Raw genomic sequence first — 25,645 nt, 5'->3', positions numbered from 1 at the left:
AAAAAAGAACGTCGATCTCCAGAGGTTATTTCTTGTACACCTGTAATATCTAGAGACATGGTGACTATTGATGAATAATGTTTCTGGCCCAAACAAATGGGCTGGCATTAAACGCCTGGAGCCTTCAGATTGTACAGGTTTTTTTCCTCCATCACACATCCATTCAAGGTGATGAAAAGCATACAGTCAACCATATTGTTTGTGAACTGACTCCAAGACAGATTACACCACAGTTCTTATCAGGCCTGAAAGCCGAAGCATTTCTGATGTCAGAACAAATTTGACAAATGAGTCCAGGGCACTCTAGTACAGGCTGTTTGTCATCACCAAGGGGACAAGCACAGCACATACCAAGGCAAAGGCAATCTGCTTGAATTTTGCTTTTGACTATGATATAAAGAACTCTGCTTTTTTATTTTTATTTTCTTAAGCTCCCAGTCACATGCTGAACCCCAGAAACTATTTTACTTCTCTAAGTGATCATTATCTGATTCTATATGTACATTTTGTCAAAGACCATTATTTCACCTGAATAATGATACACAACAAATCAATATAATATCCCCCTGTCAATGCCAATTAGACCAGAGAGGAGTCTGTCCTCAAATTGTTGAGATTCTGTTGGGATCCTGAGTTGTTGAGTTGTTTTGGTAGTTTGATTTCATTCTAGTTTATTTTGTGTTACTTTTCTATTGTGGTTAGATCCGTCCTGTTCCTCTTTTCCTTTAGTTCAGCTCTTCTTAGTTTTGGGGGGGGGGGGTTTGCTAAGTTTATTTCTTGTAGTTATTCTTTGTCACTCTGGTTTTTATGTTTCTTTAGTCAAATTATTCTGTAGTGTTAGATGTATTTCCTGTTTCCTGTTGTAGTCTTCCTCGCCCCCTGTGCCACCTGTCCTCTCCCTCTCCTCAGTCTGTCTAGGTCTCCTTCAACTAACACCTGAAATCAGTTACCTCATCAGCCCAGCGGCCTCATGTATAAAGTGTGTGTACACAAAAAAATATGTGACACAATATTTTACACACAAATCAGCATGAATAAAAATTAAAGTGACGTGAATGTTTGTGTAAATATACACAAACTTTTTGCCTGCTGTGAAAATGTGAGAGACTTTTTTGGCCCATTTTCCTGAGGAAAAGAAGCTGCCTAATTATGCACACCTTCATATAAGGTATTGATCTCCTTAGGCCCTACCCTCCCTCATCAGCAGTTATGATTATATTCAACAAGCATTCCAGTTTATACAGTTTGGAGTTGGACAATATGCATAAAAATGATGATGTGGTCAAGGCTAAAACTTGCCTAGTAAATGTTCATACAGTGTAAGTTAGCATATGATCGCCAGCGTCTGCTGGAATTACGATCATCAAGTGATTTCGGACTCATAAATACGACTACTCTGGAGTGTTTACGTGATCTCGGAGTGCTACGCAAGCAAGACCCAGCGGCCCGCAGCGCAGCGGACTCGCCTAGCAGCACTAGCCGGAGGAGGAGAAAGCGAAGGCGGTGCGACCGGCAGCGGAAGCGCGGCTGTCGAAGTGGTCTAACAGCTAAGCTAAACGCTAACCCCCACAGATCGCCGCTTCTGTCCATCTTCCTCTCCAACGTCCGCTCTCTGGACAACAAAATAGACCATCTGCAACTAGAACTGTCTTCAAAGAGGGAGTTGAGGAACTGCTGCGCTCTCATTCTGACGGAGACATGGCTCAACTCGACCATACCGGACAACGTTGTTAGGCTGGAGGGGCTCGCTACATTCCGCGCAGACAGGAGCAGCGCTCTCAGCGGTAAAACCCGAGGAGGGGGGCTGTGTATTTACATCAACAACAACTGGTGTAAAAATGCCATGACTGTCGCCAGTTACTGCTCCCCGGACATCGAGCTTCTGACTGTTAACTGCAGACCATTCTACCTGCCCAGGGAGTTTACTGTTGTTAGCATCACTGCCGTATATGTGCCCCCCAGTGCTAACACTAAAGAGGCTATGAGTGTTCTCTACCGGACCATCAGTGAGTTGCAATCCTCACACACAGAGGGCGTATTCATCATTGCTGGGGATTTTAACCAGGCCAACATGAAGACTGTTCTCCCTCACTTCAACCAATATGTGGATTTTCCAACCAGGGGAGGAAATACTCTAGACTTGGCCTACACCAACATCAAAGAAGACATCAAAGAAGCATTCAGAGCAGCCCCCCGCCCCCACCTTGGCTCTTCAGACCACCTATCTGTTATGCTAATTCCTGCATACAAGCCCCTGCTGATCAAAACAAAACCAACAGTGAAGCAGGTGAGAGTGTGGACTGAGGGGGCCATGGAGGCACTTCAGGACTGTTTTGAGTGCTCCGACTGGGAGATGTTCAAGGCAGCAGCCACTTACAACGACCAGATCAACATCGATGAGTACGCCATGACTGTGTCAGCCTACATCAACAAGTGCACAGAGGACGTCAGCATCACTAAGAACATTATCACCCGGGCCAACCAAAAACCCTGGATGACTAAGGAAGTACGGGAAATGCTAAAAGCACGGAACTCAGCCTTCAAGTCTGGCGACAAGGAGGCACTGAGGACAGCGAGAGCCAACTTGAACCTTGCTATCAGGTTAGCAAAGCGAACCCACAGTCGAAAAATACAGGAGTTCTTCCACGACACCAGCAACACCAGAAGTATGTGGCAAGGCATAAAGGCGATCACAGATTACAATCCATCCTCCCCCCCAGTGGGTGAAGTTGATGCCGACTTTCTAAATGGACTCAATAACTTCTTTGGGAGGTTCGAGGCACTGAACAGTACTCCGGCAAAGAAAACTGTTCCCCACCAGGAAGAGGAGGCACTCTGCCTGGACACAGCCGATGTGTTGAAGACCCTGAAAAGAGTCAACCCACGGAAGGCCCCAGGCCCCGACAACATACCTGGGCGGGTGTTCAGGGAATGCGCAGGTCAGCTGGCTGGTGTCCTAACAGACATTTTTAACACCTCACTGGACCAAGCCACAGTGCCAGCCTGTCTCAAAACTGCCTCCATCATTCCGGTGCCAAAGAAACCTCAAGTCACCTCTTTCAACGATTACCGGCCTGTGGCACTGTCTCCCATCATGATGAAGTGCTTTGAAAGGCTGGTAAAAGAACACATCGTCTCCAGACTCCCCTCCACATTCGACCCGTTCCAGTTTGCCTACCGCCGAAACCGCTCCACTGAGGACGCCATCTCCTCCGCCCTACATCTGAGCCTGGCTCACCTGGAGGAGAAGAACACTCATGTGCGGATGTTGTTCCTGGACTTCAGCTCAGCGTTCAACACAATCATCCCACAGCATCTGGCAGGAAAACTGGGACACCTGGGCTTCAGCACCCCCCTGTGCAACTGGCTGCTAGACTTCCTCACCGACAGACCTCAGTCAGTCCGGATCGGACAACACACCTCCGATGTCATCACCCTCAGCACAGGCTCCCCTCAGGGCTGCGTCCTGAGCCCTCTGCTGTTCACTCTGATGACACACGACTGCGTCCCCAGGTTCGCCACCAACCACATCGTGAAGTTCGCGGACGACACAACGATGGTGGGCCTCATCAGAGACGACAACGACCTGGACTACAGAGAGGAGGTGGAGCAGCTGGTGGACTGGTGCAGAGACAACAGCCTGATCCTGAACGTTGACAAGACGAAGGAGATGATCGTCGACTTCAGGAAGAACCGGCCCAGCCACGCTCCACTGCTCATCAACAGCTCGGCTGTGGAGGTGGTCAGCAGCACCAAATTCCTGGGGGTGCACATCACTAACGACCTCACCTGGACTGTGAACACCACGTCTCTGGCCAAGAGGGCACAGAAACGTTTGTATTTCCTGCGGAGGATGAGAAGAGCACACCTGCCCCCGCCCATCCTCAAGACGTTCTACAGAAGCACCATAGAGAGCATTCTGACCAGCTGCCTCTCTGTGTGGTGTGGAGGCTGCAGCGCCTCCGACTGGAAGAACGTGAGGAGAGTGGTGCGGACAGCAGAAAGGATCATCGGGGCCCCCCTTCCCTCCATTCAGGACATTTCATCCCAGCGCTGCGTGTCCCGAGGCCGAAACATCATCAGTGACCCCTCACACCCCCACCATGGACTGTTCTCCCTGCTGCCCTCTGGAAAGAGGTTCCACAGCATCCGGTGCAGGACCACCAGGTTCCGAAACAGCTTTTTCCCACTTGCCATCAGACTGCTGAACTCTTAACTGGACTGCACTTAAAATCTGGTCTCCACTTTATACCTTGCACATGTACAGAGCTAAATAACTTATATTTTACTGTCATTACTGCACTTTATATTCTATATTTATATTTATATTCATATTTTTATACTGTATTTTATTTTATTCTGGAGTAACCTCACAACATTGAAAGCTCAAAACATTGTCCTGAGCCGTATGCAACGAAATTTCGTTCTGTATACACCCTGTGCATGCAAAATGACAATAAAGTCAGTCTAAGTCTCTAAGTCTAAGTACATGGAAGGTGTGCAACCATGTATGTGCACAAGGTTTTATACATCTGAATTTTTTAGTTTTTTAAATTTGTCTGTATGCCAATTTTTAGTGTGAAATCTGTGCACTAATTTATACATGAAGCCCCAGGTCCTTTGTTCCACATTTACCTCCCCCAGTATTTTAAGATGCTCACTCTCAGTCAGTCCCCCATATTTCTCCTCAACCAACCCGTGTCTCCTGTCTGGCCTTATTTTGGATTACTTTTTGTTCGATCCTGTAGTTTTGTAAGTTCTGTTCTTAGTTTATTATTTATTAAATTTTGCACTTCAGTCCCACCACTCCTGCCTGCTGCAACCACTAACATCATTACAGACTCTTCAGCTTACTTGTGTCTTTGTGAGAAACACAACTGCCAAGAAAAACTTCTGATCCCTCAAACTTCATGTAGTGGTACTGTATGATGTGAAATATAGAAAATTACATGTGCAGATGTTCACACTGCTTAGCTCCAGGAAACCAATTCAACAGGATTCCATAAATGAACTTGTAACATTGTGGCCTCACCACCATTATCCCACAGCCTCATAATGGAGAGCTGCATACCCTAGTGAGGCATGGGGTCTCCAATGAGTTCTATTACTTCATAAAGCATGGCTGAAGAACAACTTAAAAGAGAAATGGCTTTGCCATTTTGCTGGCAGAGCATTTTTTTCTAGATGTTCCATTCATCCAGGTAATAAAAGTTCAAGTCATTACAGGGCTAAAAGGAGATGGGAATTGACACGTGGGACATGATGCTGTCCTTTTTAAAGGTACAGTGGAGAATTTAAGAATTTGCACTACTAATGAAAATCCCACATGCTTGTCTGTTTTCCATTTGATGGGAGACTTTGAGGTTTCAGTAAACTTAGGACATTTTTCATGAGCCCCTTAAGTGCAACAAGGTGTTAAGCTGCCATCATAGTGCATTTAGACCTTTGGGGATATATGAATATCACATCACAGCATATAGAACAGCTAGAGGAAAATCCACACAATCCATTTAACTTTCAGATTGTCATGTAAAAAAATACAAGGATTTAATAGAGTCTGCTTACAAGATTGTAATGTACTGCTAATGTAAACCAGAGTAACGTCCAAATTACACCAAATATACTGGACTTTATTTTATGCAATGTAGCATTAATATTTACTTTTGCTTATTTGTCCCAGTTCCCTTTGTAGATTATTCTTAATATTTTCCTACTTCTGGTACAAAAGTCTGGAATGGGACATATGCAGAAATGATTGTAATTTTATCAGAGGTGGGTAGAGTAACCAAAATTCTATTTCAGTTTCCATACTTCAACATATTTTTACTCAACTAAGAAATTACTCAAGCGAGAGTAAAACATATATATATATATTTGGCAAGATGATTACTTCAATGTTAATTAACTGAACAGAACACCTGATTTCATCTTTTCTGTCATCAGATAGACAGAAAATGAAAAGTTATGTGCAAAGCTCAATATTCTAAAGGCTAGAATGAAAAACATATACGGTACTCTAAAATGAAAAACAATAGTACAAAAATAACATAAATTAAGACAAAACAAACACTTTTTTGTACTTTTTATGTTAAACTTATTAAGCTAATACAGTAGGTAATGTACAGTATATACTGTATATGTTAAAATATGGTAAAATGCATTCAGTGACAATACAGTGTTCTTTTTTTTTTTACCTTCAGAAAGGGTCAGCAGATAGAGAGTAAGACCAGAACAACAACGATGGTGTTCAAACAGGAATTCTCACTGTCACATTTTTGGCTAAAATGTTTGTCTTCATTTAATAAAGTTACTTATAATGGGTACAGTAAAATGTCCTCAAGTAATAGTAGGAATACTTTATAGTAATATTACTTAAGTTACAAAAAAAACTTATCCAAAAAATGCAACTGAGTAAAAGAAATCAGTGACTACCAACCTCTGAATATTCATTTTTATGAAAAAAGAGTGTTTCTGTTTGTTTGTTTTAATGGTGGTTTCATGTAAACAAGGAAAGAAAAAAATATCCAATAAAAGGAGAAAAATGCTTCATGAAGCTAAAGATTTAGCTGCATGTCATTGAATATAATACGCCTTTTAGGATATCATCTATCTTGACAAAAACATTAATAAAACTCAAGACTCAACAGGGCTGCAAAACTTCAACCTTTGTTACTGTTTTATTTCATGACAAAAAAATCCTATTTCTACATTACGCAATGGCTGCTGTCTGGGATTAAGTGATACCCTGAACAACTCCACACCCTCAGAGGTGCCATGAGTACTTAAAAGCAATTGAAAAGCCGTAAGAGATACGTTGAATCAATAGTGTGTTTTTCACTACCCTGTCAGTCCTCATTGTTGCCATCTCCAACATTTAAACAAAAGGCTGGCAGGCTGCAGTACAAAAATAGCTGACAAGTTACATGGCAATAGAAACATCCAGGGAATAAGTGAGAGAAAAGATTGTGGAAGTGACAAGAAGCTTAAGTGATTAACATTCAGTAGCAGGGAGCCCAGACCACTGACTGAGACCAGATAGATGCCCAGAGTTTTCCCCAAAAGAACTTGCTAAGCCCGGTTGGTCGGTGGTCCACCAGCGACCCGCCGTGTTTTTGTATTAAAAAATGTTACCTTGACAGGAAATGTAAAAATATTACTGCTACTGGAAGACATTAACAATGCTTAAACACACAACTATAATCTTAAAAACAACAAACCAAAAAATATTGGAAATAAATATAAATATTTTGCACATCTGTTAAATTCCTGTTCAGTAATGAGCCAGTGGATTTTAAAACACTGTGTAATGCTGATCACATTTAGGGCCAGCCCAAGGCACAAATGAACTAAGAAGCTGCTTAAGCCACCCCATAGATCTTCAGGGACATTTTACCACAGACCATAGAGTAACCCACATGACCACCATAACCAAATCCATTGTCTTTGTGTCACACTGTCTCACTATTTTCAACTTTTCTGTCTCTTTGGGTACCTTGTAGAAAGCTGGGGCTTTCCCTCATCTGTTCAAATGTATTTTCCCTCATTGTGATTGGGAAATGATGTTGCTTTGTGATTTTGTAAACTCTCTCTGATTCTATCGTCTATTTGATGTGGCAACAATCCAAATCAACCCATGGGCTACAGATAAATTGCCCTGCAGTGTTTGGTATCTGACTCCAATACACACATAGTGCTAATATGTCCAAAAATGACACATATGGAATGTTCGCCTGGACTTTTATCAACCAGTAGCTTTCCAAAATTTCTGTGCTTAATATTTTGGGGATGAAATTTGACATAGTAAAGGATAAAAACCTATATTGTGAATTGATAGAGATTCTCAATTTCAAATGCATACTTCCAAGAAAAATCCACATCACAAAATGTATTCTATTCTATTCTTTTATTTTCTTTTATAAAAATGCTACATATAAAATCCTTTTGACTGTTTTGTCCTTTAAATAAAATCCAGTGCATTCAGAGGCCACCTTATCAGCAAGCAGTGTCCACCCCTTTAATTTAGCCGTATGGTCTAATTTTGGCGTACATTCAGTCTCGCTGTGAAGGCTTCAGATGGTTGCAACAGAACAAAGGAGGAGCAGCAATTCTTTCCCTACTGCCTCAGTTTTGTCTCTTGTCTTCATCAGCAAAATAACTGAAATGAAACTGTTTCAACCATCGGCAGCATGCTCAAAACAATAAGACAAACACCAGTTCATTCATTCCCATTTCGAAGCCCAAGAAAACCCTTTCTTTTTTTTGAAGATTAGAGGCATCTAAAATCTGCAAGGCATATGAGTAAGCACATCATAACCAAAACTGAAAAACACATGATTTAAAATTATTTAAAGCCCACCTGCAGCAGCCTCCTTGTCCACCACATGCTCTCCCAGACCAAATAGGCCCTGCCCTACTTTTACAAACTCAAATCCCATAAAATCTCACTCTGGTCCTAGAGTGGAGGACAGGATAAAAAAATACAAAGATATTTTTAATAACCTCAATTATAAAAGGTGCATTCACACCAGCCCTGTTTAGTCTGCTTTAATCAACTCCAGTTTGGTTGTATGGTGAGTTTGGTGAGGTGGAAATCAAACTCTAATGCAGACTAAAAAAGCGAACTCTTAACCTCGGCCTCGGTTCGGTTGAATTGAACTCTGAAGCTGATCGAATGCAAGCGGACCAGACACCACTCCAACAGCAGGAAGTTAACTACAGCGCTCTGCTAGTTAGCGCAGGTGTTATGTTAGAATTGATGAAGGCGAACCACAGCAGCCAAAAAATGTAACAAATGTTGCAATTTTGGTCCCCAATCAAACTGAGTCTACCGGACTGTCAGGTGTGAAAGCACCCTAAAAATATCTCGGTTGCCCCAAAATAACCTTAGTTACAAATATAAATCAATCATATTGGTTGTCAAGTTTTACTCAGACAGAGAGGAACTTAAAAAGAGTGCATGCAAAAAAAAAAAAAAAACAACCCAACCAACAAAGAGTTCTATGACGTTTCAATACAAAGCCTGACGTATCAGAGATACTAAACTAATTTACAAAGTTGGTCCAGATCAGATCTAAACATCTCAGTTTAAGTATTCATCCTTTATCCTCAAGGCATCGGTAGGCATGGAAGCGCAGCGGATTGAGAGGTTTTTTGAGGAGCCTTTTTTTCTGCCCCAGGAGAAACTGTTTCAGATCTCCTGTTACACTTCATTTGAGTCTTTGAATTCGTTCAGAGGATGTAATTGTTCTGAGGCAGAAGAATAATGGGATCATTTAGGGACAGAATTCAATGGTAATTTAATATACGTGCCTTTGCTTGTCCGGTGTTAGTGTGTATGTGAGTTTTCTAAGTATCCAGTAACATTTTTATATCATAAACTTGTTTTTGCTGCCTCTGTATTGATTGGTAACTCCATCAAAATTGAAGGAGGGCAGAGGGATTATGTACACTGTAAACCCCTAGACTATTAAATATTAAGTGGTGATTTTAACAAGAAACAATTTCTAATTCTGACATACATTTTCAGAAAAGAGAATATCCGAAAGTATTCATACCTATTGTAAATTGCTAGGATATGAGAGGAAAAGAAAACAACAGCTCCCTGAGGAATCAAGAGTTGAAATTGTGAGTGCAGACGACCACATCTGATTCACCTACTGTAAGTTCTCTGCGCTGTGTGTGAGTGTTGGCCAAAGAAACAGCAGACAAGGACCACCAAAGTGCTGCAGTCTACAACGCAGATTTGTCCAGTTTAAAATAAGAGTATTTTCCGCAGTGCAGTTTAAGCTTCCACATGTACACCTTCAAAGAGAATAAAAAGAATGACAGAATCACTTTGGCATGGTAAAACCTGATGAATGCCATTAATGTGGGAACTGAAGCTGAACAACACCTAATAAAGTGCTGCAAAAAACATCTCAGCCAACTTGAATTAAGTGAACAACAATATAAAACAACTTAAGTTTACCAAACTTAAGTTTCAGGACAGATTCAGCATTTTGACACATAAACAGAAGACAGCGCTGCACACTCACCTCTCCCCAGTGCAGCTCAGCACAAACTGAGGAGGGCAGCTGAACACACAGGAAGTCACAAGGCAACATGAAATAAGAAAATAACAGTTTCAGGGGTAGGCAGAGGACCTTCTCCATCCCGTCATGGATAAAGGTAGTTGGTAGTTTGGACATCAGTGGTGGTTTAAAACATTTGCACGGTACTTCACATTCTACATATTCTTTGACCTGGGAAATATCAACCTTTGTGTACAACATCTGTGTCTCTCAAGTGGTTTGAGATGGAAGAGAACTCATATTCCAGTGACTGAGAGAAAACACTTAGTTATTAAAGTATATAATGGCCCTCAGTACAGATGAAATGCTTTCAATGAAAGCCGTTCACAGAAAAGACGTTCTTGATGTGTTTAGACACTTTCAGCTTTGCTATGCATCATACATATATCCTGGAGCAAACCTGATCGTATCAGAGTTAAGCTGACTTATCAACTCTTTGCAAACTTGGCTTCAGAGAGAGAAAATTTACATTAATTAGGTAGGCTCTGTAAGTAGCAAGAGTATGCTGCTGGATGACTACATTAAGCATTTCAGACATGCCATAAATTCTAAACAACAATGTTTTTCATGCAGTAAGATATATACAGTATGGTGGCTGTTTCCCAGGAAAAAAATCTCTTTACTGAACATCATGTTGGTGTTCTGGTCTTAACCTGCTCAACAAGTACAGGTTAATTTGAGCTCCCATTGCTAATGACAGGGCGCAGTAGCACTGTTGCCTTGCAGTAAGAAGGTCCTGGGTTCACTTCCCAACCCGGGGTCTTTCTGCATGGAGTTTACGTGTTCTCCCTGCGTGGGTTTTCTCCAGGTACTCTGGCTTCCTCCCTCAGTCAAAAAATATAACTGTCAGGTTTAATGGGTTCTCTAAGGTCTCCTTAGGTGTGGGGGTGTGTGTGTGGGTGTGTGTGCACGTGTGTATGGTTGTTTGTCCTGTCTGTCTCTGTGTTGCCCAGCGATGGACTGGTGACCTGTCCAGGGTGACCCCACCTCTCGCCCGCTGACAGCTGGAGATAGGCACCAGCATCCCTCATGACCCCACTAGGGATAAGTGTGAATGTGACAGAGGGAACCAGTAGGGAGTGTGAGTAGGAACAGGGTGTAAATACTGTGACAGTGAATACTGAACAAAAGATCTGAGATGATTAGCTAACGGTTTGCAGGTGTGAAGGTAGAGAGCAAGAGAGAAAATGACTCAGGGGGTGAGGGAGAGCACACAACAGGGGAACGAGGAAAATTAATAAGAACCTAAGAACCTGGGCACAAGGAATAAATAAACAAAGTGGAATTACTGAGAAAGCACTGAACTGAAGTAAAATAGAAATAAGGTTGATGTAATCAAATATAATAATGAAACTAGAATGAAATGAGCAAAACAACCCAGGATTCTAACAGCTTCATGACCAAGAATTTTCCTAACAACCTTACAGCAAGCAAACCTTTAGGAAAACTGTCATTGTTTTTAAGATGTAGCTTTTTCACCATTGATTTTCTCAAGAATGTCTTGACTCATTTAGGCTGGAAGTTAAAACTTAGCAGTTTTATGCTGATTTTACAGCCAGACCATAAAATATTTTATTCTACAGTAGCAGTGTGAACCTTTTAATTAAATAACCTATTTACACTGGAGTAATGCCATGCATCATTATGCACTTTACTTTGGTGCTTTTGGAACTCAGTTCTATTATAATGCCAAAGCTGGTTTATCATCCAGTCTAGCGTAGAAAGCTGCATTAATAGGCTCTTACCAATAGGAATGATAAATATTCTTGGGTTTTGATGATTGTGTAAAAACATCCCAGTAGAGTCATCTACCTGATACAGACGCTTTGATGCTGCCAGCTGTAAACATTCACACTGATTATATTTGAGTTCATCCACTTTTTTTCCCAATACACTTTTCACTAAGTAACTACTTCTGCATAGTTCAACTTTTACCCTATTCTGCTCATTCAGGACATTATATGTCTTTTGGTACTGATATCTTCTAGAGTTTATGAAATAATCAGCTTTTTGTTACCGTCCACACTCACTTCACTGGATGCAGAGGTCAGATACCTTATATGCTATCATTTGTATTTCAGCTAGCTTTAGCTTTTTAGCTCATTTTACCTTAAAAGTTGCTGTGACCTAACAGCATAGGTTTTAAAGCAGTGTTCTGCAGCGATTTCACTCTTAAACAACTTTTTTAAAATGCATTTTGCCAATTTCTTGCATTTCTGCAAGTTTTCTGGAACTGGCTTAAAATTCTTCTGAAGGTAACACTAGTGAGGCTGATTTACAAACAGAGCTGGGCTTTATGGAAGAGTGGTCAGAAGAAAGCTTTATTCCCAGACAAAAACAGGAAGGGTCGTTTTGATACCTAAATCCAACTTAAAATATGTGATAAGACTTGAAGGCTGCTGTTCATCAGCAAAAACTATCTAACCTGAAGGAGCTGGAGCAGTTTGCCTTGAGGAATGGGAAAGATCCCAGAGGCGAGATGAGGTAAGCTCAGAGAGGCTGATCCAAAGTGACTTGCAGCTGGAATTTCTGCAAACGCCAACTCTACAAAGTACTGAACTTAAGGGAGTGAAAAGTTATGCACTTAAGTTTTTTGTAATTTTGTCAAATTTGATGTTTGCTTCAGCTTTAAAAGAAAATGAAATGTTCAAAGTTGTAGGGGTGTTGTGTTAATTAAATGATGCTAACCCTAAAATAATCCATTTTTATTCCAGGTTATGAGGTAGCAAAACACAAAAAATACCACAGAGGGTGAATACTTTAGCAAAGCACTGCATAGCATTTGGGGGCACATCTCTCACTGTCCCAAAATGAGTTGGCAGTGAGCTTAATGTTTTTGTGCTTGTTTTTCTATCTGAATGTAGGCCTGGAAATAGATCAGTTTGCTCTTAGTTTGCAGCACTTCACCACCTACTTAAACAGTACCTGTCCTTTCCCATCTGTAAGCCCCACATTATAGGACAAACTTTTGTCCAAGTATTCCACATGGGTATTTATGTGTACCAGTGGAAACTGATGGATGAATTTCAGATGTGCTTCCCTGGGGTCCATGGGGATGTTTCCATTTCTAGACTGAGGAAAATGTTTTGCATGGCCCATGGGAATACTGTAACTGAGGTGCCTGTCCTGCCGTTTCAATTTAAATACCTCACTACGCTCTGCTGCTGAGAGCTTAACATAGTACTCTTCTGGTTCTGAATGAAACAGAACAAATGCATTAACATTATCCATAATGAATACAAGTAAGTGCATGTTTTTAAACATACACATAAAAGAAGGAACTCACTGCTATTAGACTGTTTCTCTTTTCCTTTCAGTGTGTGGCACGGTTAAAGTCCAGACGGGAAACACAACATGCAACATTATACCCATTTTGTTCCATTTCTCCTTCATTTATCCCCAAAGCACACACTGTGATTTATATCAGGAGACAGCACATTTTAACTGGCAAAAGTGGAGCTTCACTAGCTACTCTGATTCTGACCTGTTACATCACAGCTTCATCCTGTGAGTTTTTTCTAAGACGGTCTCATTTTTAATTAAGACTTTCCAAAAATATCATAAGTCTCTATATGCGTATTATAGAGAAAAACTGTATAAGAAAGACTAGTTTTCTGGTTTTGCATTAAAAGCCAAGAGAGCAAATTTATGAAGTCTTTTACAAATAATCATTGTTTGCTGCAAACCAAGTTGAATAATGTCCACATGTTTTACTGTTCCTACACCATGTATGGTCTGAAATCTTATTCCTTCAGCAGCAAGTTTTTCTAAACTGAGTGTGTTCATATATATAATTTCTATGTACGCTGATTTTTCATTTGCACTCAGTTACAACATTGCTGAACACCTGCCTGTCATTTAGCGCCAGTGGTAGGTAACGCCCCCATGTCACCTGCAGATCCCCACAAATGTTTCTCTCACTTCACTTTGAATACAACAACTTCTGCAGACAGAAGAATAATGTCATGGGACCCCCACTTTCATCTACTCCAGCTTCCTCTGGGGGAAACTGTCCAGTTTGTTCCTCCAGAGGAAGTGGACAAACTCAAACTTCCTGTTGAGGAAGTGGACCACAGAACACTACATCTATAGCCACTGATTTAGATCTGTGGATGACACCTGCCTGGGTAGAAATCCAAGCCAAAGAAGTGAAAGCTTTTACTGAACACATAGTGTAAGTTCATAATTGAGGATTTCAAAGATAACAACCTGCCTAATATTGATGGAATACTCACCCCTTAATTCTATCGCAAACACACACTTGGACCAGTACCAGCTTTTTGATCCTCTCCATTAACATCAGAACTCATCAGAACTTTTCAGCATCAGGGCCACACAATGACAGAGGCACAGGATAAGGAACACAAAGACATTATGAAACCACTTCAGATTTGTGAATACACCATCAAGACTTCTAGAAAACACTCAGCTCCGTCCATTGAATGATACTCAAAATTTAAATTCAATTCAGGAATACTTTATTGATCCCAAAGGGAAAATAAATGTTGTTATAACTCATATTAATTCAAATTCTTCAGAGAATCCTTGGGATGACTCTTGGCAGGAAAGATCTTTATTTTTTTTTATTACAGTTAATTTGAAGAAACCTCTGACTGAAGCCACTCTGTTTTCCCAACACAGTCTCATAAAGAGGATGGCCAGGGTTGTTCTCGATTTTATGAATAATTCTTCTATCCATCATTATATAAAAATAGTCCACAGTCATCCCCAGAACAGAACCAGTCTTCTGTATCTGAGAAACTATGAATTATGTTTTCCAAGCATGATATTCTGGTCCATTTCAAACTCAACAAGACTCTCAGACACTTCATCACAAGGATGAAGCACCAACAGTGAGCTCAGTGGTGTGGTTCATTCTGACATCCATTTGGACAGGTGGTGTCCTCTAAAACCAGGATGTGTGCTCAAATTTCATATTTCCAAATCTAAACTCAAATTCCTTTTGACAGCTTGCAGTGTGTTTAAGCCCCTGGTTTTCAGTCGTCTTTGTCAGATCCTCATTTGTTTGTGTTGAAACTATCCAGAATTGTAATTTTGTTCTTGTGTAAATATTAAGTAAAGAGTAGCTTTAATCAAGTCCTGCACCATACTTCATTACAGCAATAATGAAATAGAATATTATAGAATGGGAATACCTATTGTCACTCATTTTTCAGGTGCAGTCAAAAAAATTTTTTTTGAATGAACTTAGAATTATGGAAATGAATTTCACAGTAAGCTTTTTCAATATTAAGCAGTTTAGTCATTTTAATATTTCTTTAAATTTCTGTTATCTTTAGGTTTGTATGTTTGTTTCAGTTTGACTAACTCTAACTAAGTTCACTCATTTCACGAGTATAATTTACACTAACAAATTATTGTTGATATTCCGCTACTGTAAAAAAAACAACAAAACAAATTTTGCAATTGCGAAGTTTCCTTTAAACAAAAATGCAAATAAAATCACATGTGAATAAGTTTGTTGACGTGGTTAGTCATTAAACATGTTCCACCATCATCCTCCTACCACTTCCTGTCTTTTCTGCCAGTAACAACATCCAGTTGATCACATGACTTGTGATAAATGGGTTATTAATAAACCCATTTGTAGGTTTACTAATAACCCCCAAATTTTAGGGACAGATCTTAGAGCTTCTTTAAACATTGGAAATCTCTTTAATGTTTTGAGGAAATTACATAGTTATTACTTCTGAGGTTATATGAATCTGTCTATGTCAAACTTGACTGTGCTTTGGCAGAGCTTAGGGTCATCACTTTTGCAGTACATTGGTGTTTACCTGTGCCGGCCAGCCAGCAGTTGCAGCTTTGTGCTGGGGTGGCAAAGGGATAAGGACTCAGAGGGAGGCAGGAGCACCCGTAGGTTTTTCTAATCCTGGATCACAGCGTTAGCTCTGTTAGCGTCTTTCACTCACCGTCAGGATTAGAGACTCTGAATTGACCCGACTGATGAAACACTTGCCATAGGTTGGATGAACAGACCTGGCAGGAGGATAAGTTACTTTGAGACTGTGAAGTGGACATGCAGCAACTAGTAACTCTGAAAAAGTGATAAACCGAGAAACCATGGGACATGATTACATTTTTGAATTGATCTACTTTTTATACTCCATTAACAACTCACTTAGCAGACATAAACTTAAACACAAGGAGGTAAAAACAGAAACAGCCCAAATTAAATTCACTGGTTTCAGATTTTTAATAACCAGTTGACCTCAGAAAAACATGTTTTCCTTTTACAAAGTTTGACATGGAAAAACTGTTTAGATGCGCATTAGGACAAAAAATATATTTGTAAGATTTTGTTTCTAATATAACTTTGAGAATCAGTAATAATGCAGATAATGTGATGTACAGTATGTCACCCATTAAAGCTGGGTATACACTGGATGATATTTAATAGCTGTATTCAGCTCCAACTTAAACTGTATGTACATTGCAGGGTTCAATGATTCACAGCTCATGAATCATACTCTCTCACTGTTGGATGCAATCTGACTGCTCACACTGTACATGTGTACACAACAGGTCAGACTCTTTAATCCAGAACTATATATAAAACAGGAGTGAGGAGTCACTCCCTGGGAAAAGAGTGAATGTATTGCTGCATGCTTACTGTGAAAGGTTCAAGGAAATTTGTCCCATGGCTCTGTTTCAAAAGTGCAATATCTCATGAGGGGCAACCGGAATAAGATTTTTGCGCGAATGGATTGTGAGATGTTAGTCACCTGTCCTTCCACAGACACAACAACGCATGGTTCACCATGGAGCTGTCAGAACCAGCAGCAGGTGTTCCAGTCTGCCTGGCTCACATGAAGAAGACACAGCCCTCACACAGAGACCCAGAGTCCTGATGTTATGTGCTTAACTCAAATGAACAAAGTCTACTTACCCAATATCTACTTGGTACCAAAAATGTAAAATGTGATTATTGCAGTAGTAAGGCTACAACTAACAATTATTTTAATAATTGATTATTCTGATGACTAATTGGTTTCCTAAATTGGCACAGTCAGCTAATTTTTCCTTGAACTACTTAAGGCTTTTTTAATACAATGAAAAAGATTAAAAGAGGTGAAAAAATCTATTTCCTTTTAAACAGAAACATTTGTATTTAATTGAGCAAAATATAATAACAGCTAGTCATTTGTAGAAAAGGATGTATCTGCAGCTCAAACATCCTTCTAACATGAAACCTTATCAGACTTTTCTGCTTAACGTCAACACAGTGTGTGGATGATCTGGTGATTCATTTTTGGATTAACTGATCAATAACTGGCGAGCAAAAGGTGTTTTCTGTGATATTTTTTTCCAGCAGAATTTGAACCAGGTAAAGTTAAAACTCCCAATTTAGGAACTCTGGGCAGAACATATTTACAGGCAACGTGATTTTTTTTTTTAAATCTTAACTGTGAGATGTACAGTACAGACCAAAAGTTTGGACACACTTTCTCATTGAATTCAATGAGAAGGTGTGTCCAAACCTTTGGTCTGTACTGTATATATTTTTTATTTTGGCTTAATTACTGGTGTTCTTCAGTAAATGGCCTTTTTACTGCAGTTAATGATTAATTGACTGCTAAATTATTTGATTATTTCAAAAATCGACTCATCACAATTAATCAGATTAATCATTTCAGATCTATGTAGTTATAAATAAATGTAGACAGGAAGGGGTTGAAATTAAGGTAAAATATGGGCTGGTAAATGGTAATATTGACACTGATATGACATGGTAGTGATACAGCTGACATAGAGCTGGATTGAGCCAAACCGTTTCCCAGAGTCCTGTAAGTGCTTGAGAATTGCCTATCAGCAATCACACTCCCAGCATGAAGCCCACAGTGCTGCATTCATACTTATGCAAAATACAGGCACAGTTGTCTTGGAGGTAAAATGGACATTTCCAAAAAAAAAGTCATGCATGCACAAACATGTTGGAACATTGTGGATAAACAGATAAATATATTTTTTTCTTGTTTATTTCCACATATCCATACTGTCTCAGTCTTAAAAAAAAAACAAATTTCCACATCTAAAATGAAAGAAAATGGCCAAGGAGATAGCCATAGTAACAAAAATGGTAAAAAAAAAAAAAAAAGGGGGGGGAACCACTAAGAGACATATTTAGAAACTTCTGTATGTGAGTTATTAAGTAATTATGTTCCTTTCAGTTGTTATTATAAAATGATTATGTATGTTTCTAACTGAACCCATTTTACATAATATCCCACAGTCATGTTTGCTGTGGTCTTTTTCCCAGCATAGATTGTTGGGATGGTCCTGGGACAGTGGTGGAGATGATGGTGGTAGTTCGATGGGTTGCCGATTCAATACCAGCTCTTTTCACCTCTGTTGTTGAATCAAGACACTTCACCCACCTCAGCTGGTGGTGGTGGTCAGAGCACCCAGTGGCGCCGGTGCATTGCAGCCTCAGCTAATAGCAGTAGCTTGCCATCATCAGTGTGTGAATGTTTATATGAATGGATGAATGACTGAATGTAGTGTGAATAGCCTTAGGGTCATCTGGAAGTACAGACCATTTACTATTTACCATGCGAGGCTTGGTCAGCACCAAGATGAAAATGGAAACAGTAAGATAATCATTTTAACTTTTTGAAAACATTCAAGGCTTGGGGACAAAAAAAGGTTGGAACCATAAAAATGTCACCTGTGCTGAGCTGCAGGCTGTGACTTATGGAATGAAGACACATTGAATTCCTCAATATGAATGAAGGTCCTTATAGGAGCTGAAGACTGCAGCCCATCAAATGCTACCAAATAACCTTAAGGCAGCAGTAAGAGAAGGCCTTTTTTATCTCCTCTCATGCCACAAACTTTCTCCTTTGGACTTTACAAAAGAACATGGATTACTGAATGGTGAAGTAAACAATATAAAAGCAAATTATCAGGATGGCTTCAAAGGTTTTCAATTACGTCAACAGTTTAACAAGAAGGTCCCTCCAGAAATGTCGCCACAGGACAATGGAAGAGGCTTATTCATGATGCTAAAAATACAAAATACACAAATATCTTTATGTACTTGTGTAATTTGACATTTTCCATTAATCTGTTTAGTTAGTTTCCTGCGGAGGATGAGAAGAGCACACCTGCCCCCGCCCATCCTCAAGACGTTCTACAGAAGCACCATAGAGAGCATTCTGACCAGCTGCCTCTCTGTGTGGTGTGGAGGCTGCAGCGCCTCCTACTGGAAGAACGTGAGGAGAGTGGTGCGGACAGCAGAAAGGATCATCGGGGCCCCCCTTCCCTCCATTCAGGACATTTCATCCCAGCGCTGCGTGTCCCGAGGCCGAAACATCGTCAGTGACCCCTCACACCCCCACCATGGACTGTTCTCCCTGCTGCCCTCTGGAAAGAGGTTCCGCAGCATCCGGTGCAGGTCCACCAGGTTCCGAAACAGCTTTTTCCCACTTGCCATCAGACTGTTGAACTCTTAACTGGACTGCACTTAAAATCTGGTCTCCACTTTATACCTTGCACATATACATAGCTAAGTAACTTCCATTTTACTGTCAGTCCTGGACTTTATATTTTATATTTATATTCATATTTTATACTGTATTTTATTTTATTCTGGAGTAACCTCGCAACATTGAAAGCTCAAAACATTGTCCTGAGCCGTATGCAACGAAATTTTGTTCTGTATACACCCTGTGCATGCAAAATTACAATAAAGTCAGTCTAAGTCTAAGTCTCTAAGTTCTGCTTTGGCCGAATTGTGCTTCAACAGTTGGATGTTCCTTTCTGTCACAGCTGTACAGCTTGATAGAACTTCATCATTGCCCTGCGTATGTAGGGGTTGCACCAACTAGTCGACTAGTTGATTATTTGCTCTGAAATTATTTTTTACAAGTTATGTCATAATCACATGACAAAACTGAGGAACTAGGTTAGTTTATCAAATAGTTTGAATTGTATAAAAACAGTAATTTTCCAAAGGTGTACAGCAAACTCCAGCAAAGACTACCGGAATAATGTGCAGTATGTTACATGTTTAGGTCTATTTTCATTCATCAAACTGCTTCATCACCCTGCATGTTGAAGCTTCTAACATTACAGAGTCTCCGCCTGCCATCAGTATGGTGGTTCATCACATAAAGTCAGAGAGCCGCCACTGGGAGTCAGTGGAGCATCCTGCTGGGCTGAGCACCACTCTAATAGGAGTCAGAGTATAAGAGTCAGATACTCTGACTCTTATTATCAGAGTATCACCAGAGACTTACCTGTGCTAAAATTAAGTGTAATCAAAGATGATCCATTCATGATAATTTTAGTTTATGATGCTCCAACATGCACTATTGTGGTCAAAGTGTTAATTTGACTCCTATACGTGCAGTTACCCAAGATGAGCATATCCAATCATCAGAACCAGCTGGTGTTCTGGGGAGAAAGAAAAAGGTCAACCTTGTCATTCAGCTTCTATGCTCAACAAATCTGGGACAAACTTCCAGAAAACAGCCAAAACACTGAGTGCCTTTAAGACAACACTAAACAGCCACCTGTCTGGAATTGCCTTCAAACCATAATTGATGGAACATTGGCCAACATATATGATGTATTTTGATGTTTTTGATGATGGCACTCGAGTTGTTCTAGCATTGGTGTGTGATGTTTTTATGACTTTTTGTTTTTGTGTTTTTATGATGTAAAGCACTTTCAACTGCTTTGATTGATCGTGCAGCTTTTCGATATACAGTGATAGAATATCATCGCTCTGCTCCTCTACTGCTGAAGAAGTGTGGGATAATGTTCTGCTTTTTGTTCTTTTCATTCTGCATAACAACAGCCTTTTGTCAATATAGCTGATTGTCTGTAAGTTGCTGTTAAGCATTTTCTCTTGTGTTTCTATGACATCACAGCGACTAGTTAAGTCTAGTCAAAGTTTATTTATATAGCACATTTACAATAACCTTTGCTGACCAATGTGCTTCACAACAGTCATGGGTAGATAAACAAGAAAACAAAACTAAAATTAAGTTTGGTAGAAAATAAAACAATTATCAAATTGTCAGAAAATACCAAAATATATTCTGAATAAAAATCAAGACTTAATTTCAGCTACAGCAATTTCTCCGTCCCAAAACAGAACTCTAATACCTGATTTATTTATTTATTATTTAACTGGTGTTGAAGGTCTGGGAAAATATCTGCGTTTTCAGAATTTGTACTTAAACAGACTGAGAAAGTTTAACAGACGGAGTGAGATTGTTTCACAGTCTGGGTGCTGCCAGAGGGAAGGCTCTATTACCTCTTATCTTTAGCATAGCTTTAGGGACAAACAATAGAAGCTGGCCAGTTGACTTCGGGGTTCTGTAAGGAGTGTAGGTTCATATTAGAAAATATTTAAGAAAGAATGAAAAAACAAAACTTACAAAAACCACTGGAGCTGAGCAAAAACACAAAATCAAAAAGCAAAGTGATGAAACCAGACAGGAGAGACGAGGAGAACGAGGAAACATGACAGGATGTTGTGTGCATTTTGCTGTATAAGTGTTGATCTCCAAAGATATTTTTGTACTTTTATTAAAATTAGGTTGATCAGAGTTGAGACGTGTGTATCTCCTCCACTAGAAATAAGAAAATAAACATGAGTAGAAACACGAAGAACTGAACAGAAGATAAAGACCAAAGAGCACAGAATACTCAAACTAGAATTACTAGATACAAGAAATAAACCTAACTAGAATCATTACAAAGGAACTGAAGTGAAAATGGAAATGAGACACAACCAAGGAATCCAAATACCAAAACCAAGACAAATTCAAACAACCCACAATCATAACATTCTAAACGTAATGTTAAGTTGTTTATCTCCTAATGTTAGCTGGAAGAGTATTGCTTGATGGCATAAATCAAAGTAGATTGTTTTTTATTTTTCTATGCAATTGCGCACGATTCTCATCTTGATTTCTCCAGGAGGATTATAACCAGCCCAATGAGGGAACAGGAGGAGGAGCTGTGAACAAAGACACTGTGTTAAAGTTGTAGCCTGCCTGTAGTTTGGCAATGGCAGTAGGCAGAAGTTAATGAACCCATTCCTGATAGTGGGTAGGGATCGTCACATTAAAAAAATTCCTGCTGGCCATTGCCATCTCCTCATAGGACCTTGTTGTCCCGTCCAGCTCCTTCTGTACCCTCTCCTCACCAAGGAAGCTGAGGAAAAAAAATCTACCTGAACTTTAAACTAAAACTCTCATATGAGGATCATCTGTGATCTGGGCCCATGTCTGATGCAGCTGAACCACCACTGCAGGATTTCCTCCCGCTGAAGTAAATGCTTGTGGGATCACAAAACTCCATGGTCAGAAAGTCTTGCTGTGTTCAATCACTTTAATTGGAGAAATGCTCCCGGATTTCAAACCTTGTCTGAAATGAAAATAGTAATTCACGTGTCTGGTGGGGTAGCAGAATGCAGAATCAGCTCCAGAACATCAAAATCCTTTGACTTTTGATTATGCACAAGCCGGTGTGCAATTCAAGTCCTTCAAACCAGAAGGAAGTTGTGAGACTGTGGGTTCAAACCACAGCAGGTGAATCGTTCACAATTTAAGTGCAACTGTTTAATATCATTGTTTTTATGTGATCACCTGTAACATTGACACCCTTAATAAGCATGCATTGTGATCTTGCCATTTATGTGACCATCTGTAACAAACTTGCCAAAAAAATAAATAAAAATAGAAAAAGAAAAAAAATTCAATTTGTGGTTTCTGAGCTATCATTGTGCATGAACATGGATGCACTCAGAGCTTATACAGCTCAGAGTGATCCAAGAGAAGAGCAGAAACGGCAGAGAACAGCTGCTGCATGACAACTATGTTCCCCTCAGCCATATTCCTGTATTTTACATGTCACACTGAGGCTCTGCTGCAATGACACTTTTGGGGTGGTATACATAATTGATGACCTCATAAGGAGACTTCAAAAAGAATCAAAGTAAAAATATTTAGCGGATTACACAAACATAACTTTAGAATGCTATGCTATGTATTTATTTTTTATATAGTACAGCATGCATGCTTAAGGAACTTGAGTAATTTGGCCTTTTTGCAGACCAAGATCTGCTTTTCTGCACTTTTCTGTGAGCCTTTAGGGTCAGGTCAGTACAGTGCTGTCACTGTTGCAAATGCATGTGACATTTCCACCAGTGTAATAAAAGTGCAAAGGATGAAGAGAGCTACTGACATTTATGGTAATAGAAAAAACAGTGGGCAATGCTCAGTATGTGTTTGACCTCATCTCTGGAGGGGAGTTGACTATGCATTGCTTTTGAAGTGACCAGGTAAATAAAAGGCTTCTGGAAAAATAATAAGGTATAGAGGTTGTGTAAGATTGGGTCCGAGGATCTGACAGAGGAACAAAAGAATGATTTTCTGATAGACATATACAAAAAAGAGACTCTCAAATGCTCCTATCACTTGATGAGTTGGTAAAAGTATATAGGGAGTGAGTGTGACCTGTCTCGCAAGGCAGAGGGCTTATAGATCTTCAAGGCACAAAAATAGTATTTTTATGCCATGATGTGTATCGCTGGACGATCCAAACACAGGCAGGAGGCAGTCCAAGTCACGGTTTTCACAATTTTTAATGAAAACTGAACAGACTGTTCTTACAAAAACAAAGACAGCAAATCAAGAACTTGGAGTAGAACAGGGACAAGATGCAAGTACTACAGAATCCAGGGAGCAAATGATGAAAACAGGAAATATTAATTTTGGGAGGACTGATTACTGGAAAGAGAACCTGGAGGGAACTATTTTCACTAATTAGTAATAACACTAATAAGCTGTAAATACCTGATGGGAATACATGAGACTGAAGCAACTATGGATCTTTGCTTGAAAGACTGTCTAGACTCTAGACACAAGACACAGGGGTCAGGAAAACTACAACCAAAGACAAGAGAATATAAAAGAGTGTCAATGTATGGCTTTCATGAAGAAACATAGTAAAACTAAAGTACTAGAGTAAGTAAAAGCACAAGAAATAAGCAAAGTAAACTAGAATCATTAAAAAGGACTGAATTAAAGTTAAACAGAAACATATCTGATCTAATGAAATAATGAGACAAAGGAACAAAAAATAATAAAACTATGATCAATAAAGACCTGTGCAGACCTGTTGACAACTCATCCCTAGACTCAAGTAAACAATCATATTCAATAAATCAGAACATACATAGGTTCTGATACGTCTTATTGGTCAGATTAAAATGATCTTTTAAAAATAACAACCTTTTACCAGGTTTCGAACATACTTTTTATTCAGCACACATTTCTGTTTGTTCTTAAATAGTTTATTTTATTGGTCTGATATGTTCAAGTTATCAAAAAGCTGAATATCAAAATCATAGGTAAATGTTATGTTTACCTTACTTGTAAGTGGGAAATTATCAACAGCAATAACAGTTTCCAAATATCCATCTGCATGTAGCTAATCGATATAATATGTTTCACTTAGTGATAATCTTCTTCAAATAAATAAATAGACCATATAATGATAGTTGATATTAAAGAACCTACCTGCAGGGGGGTTCTAGGGCTGAAAATTAAAATGAAAAGAGAAAGAAATCATCTAGAAAAAACAGCTATTTGAAACTTCTAGATGTATTTTTCTTAGAAGAGTTAGAACAGACCATACTCACCAAAGCTTGATACTGAAGGGAACTTCCTTCAGTTGCTGAAGTCATGAGAATCTGCAGTTCTGGTGCACAGGGTGGCAGAAGCTGTTGTTATTTGAGAATTAAATGCAATACAATTGTTTAGTTGAGTAAATCAGATGGTGTTGAAAAGAAGTACAAACAAACCAAGTCACATATTGGTTAGAAATGAAACATTTATGTTACTGAATGAGTCTTGGGGGTCTGAGTCCTTACTAAGGCTGAACAGTTACAGTAATTATTTTAAATGTTCATGCTGTCATGTCTGTAACTAGAGCCAGCTTAGCCCCTCTGCTGTAATATTCCACATTCAGGGTCCAATGTGAGCAGCTGAACTGCTTCAACCTACTTTTAAAAGGAACCAGCTGGAGAACAAAGAAATGTTGCTCACGACGCAAAGAACAGTAGATCAGCCTCTCCATGTACGCCACTAGGAACTACCAGTCTACGTTACCACAGAGTGATTAATCTCACCGAGCCCTGAGATGTGAAGTCAGGTCCTTCATGAACACTGAAGTGAAACATTCATTTACTGTTTCACTGCTAACTTGGCTAAATGGGCCCCATGGCGTTAATGGGGCCATCACTGTAGTGGTGAGGCATAATAGGAAGCTCTTGCAGAAATCTACAAATGCTTTAAAATGAAATGCAGTCTCTGTAAAATGTCTTTCATCTGCACTTGTTTAAAACAAATGTAGGCTGAAGTTAATATCTTACATTACCAACTGAGGTGAAAATGAAAACCCAGCTGCGGATCTTCACACTGTTAAATATTATATTTACTTTGTACAATATCCCCGAAACCCAAACACTGCTGCTCACTAACAAGACATTAGTGACAAAATCTTGCTTAACCTGTATGTTTAGTGGAGCTATC

Source organism: Xiphophorus maculatus, chromosome 15 (assembly GCF_002775205.1).
Source record: "Xiphophorus maculatus strain JP 163 A chromosome 15, X_maculatus-5.0-male, whole genome shotgun sequence".
Classification (NCBI taxonomy): domain Eukaryota; kingdom Metazoa; phylum Chordata; class Actinopteri; order Cyprinodontiformes; family Poeciliidae; genus Xiphophorus; species Xiphophorus maculatus.
This window is presented reverse-complemented; position numbering follows the sequence as displayed.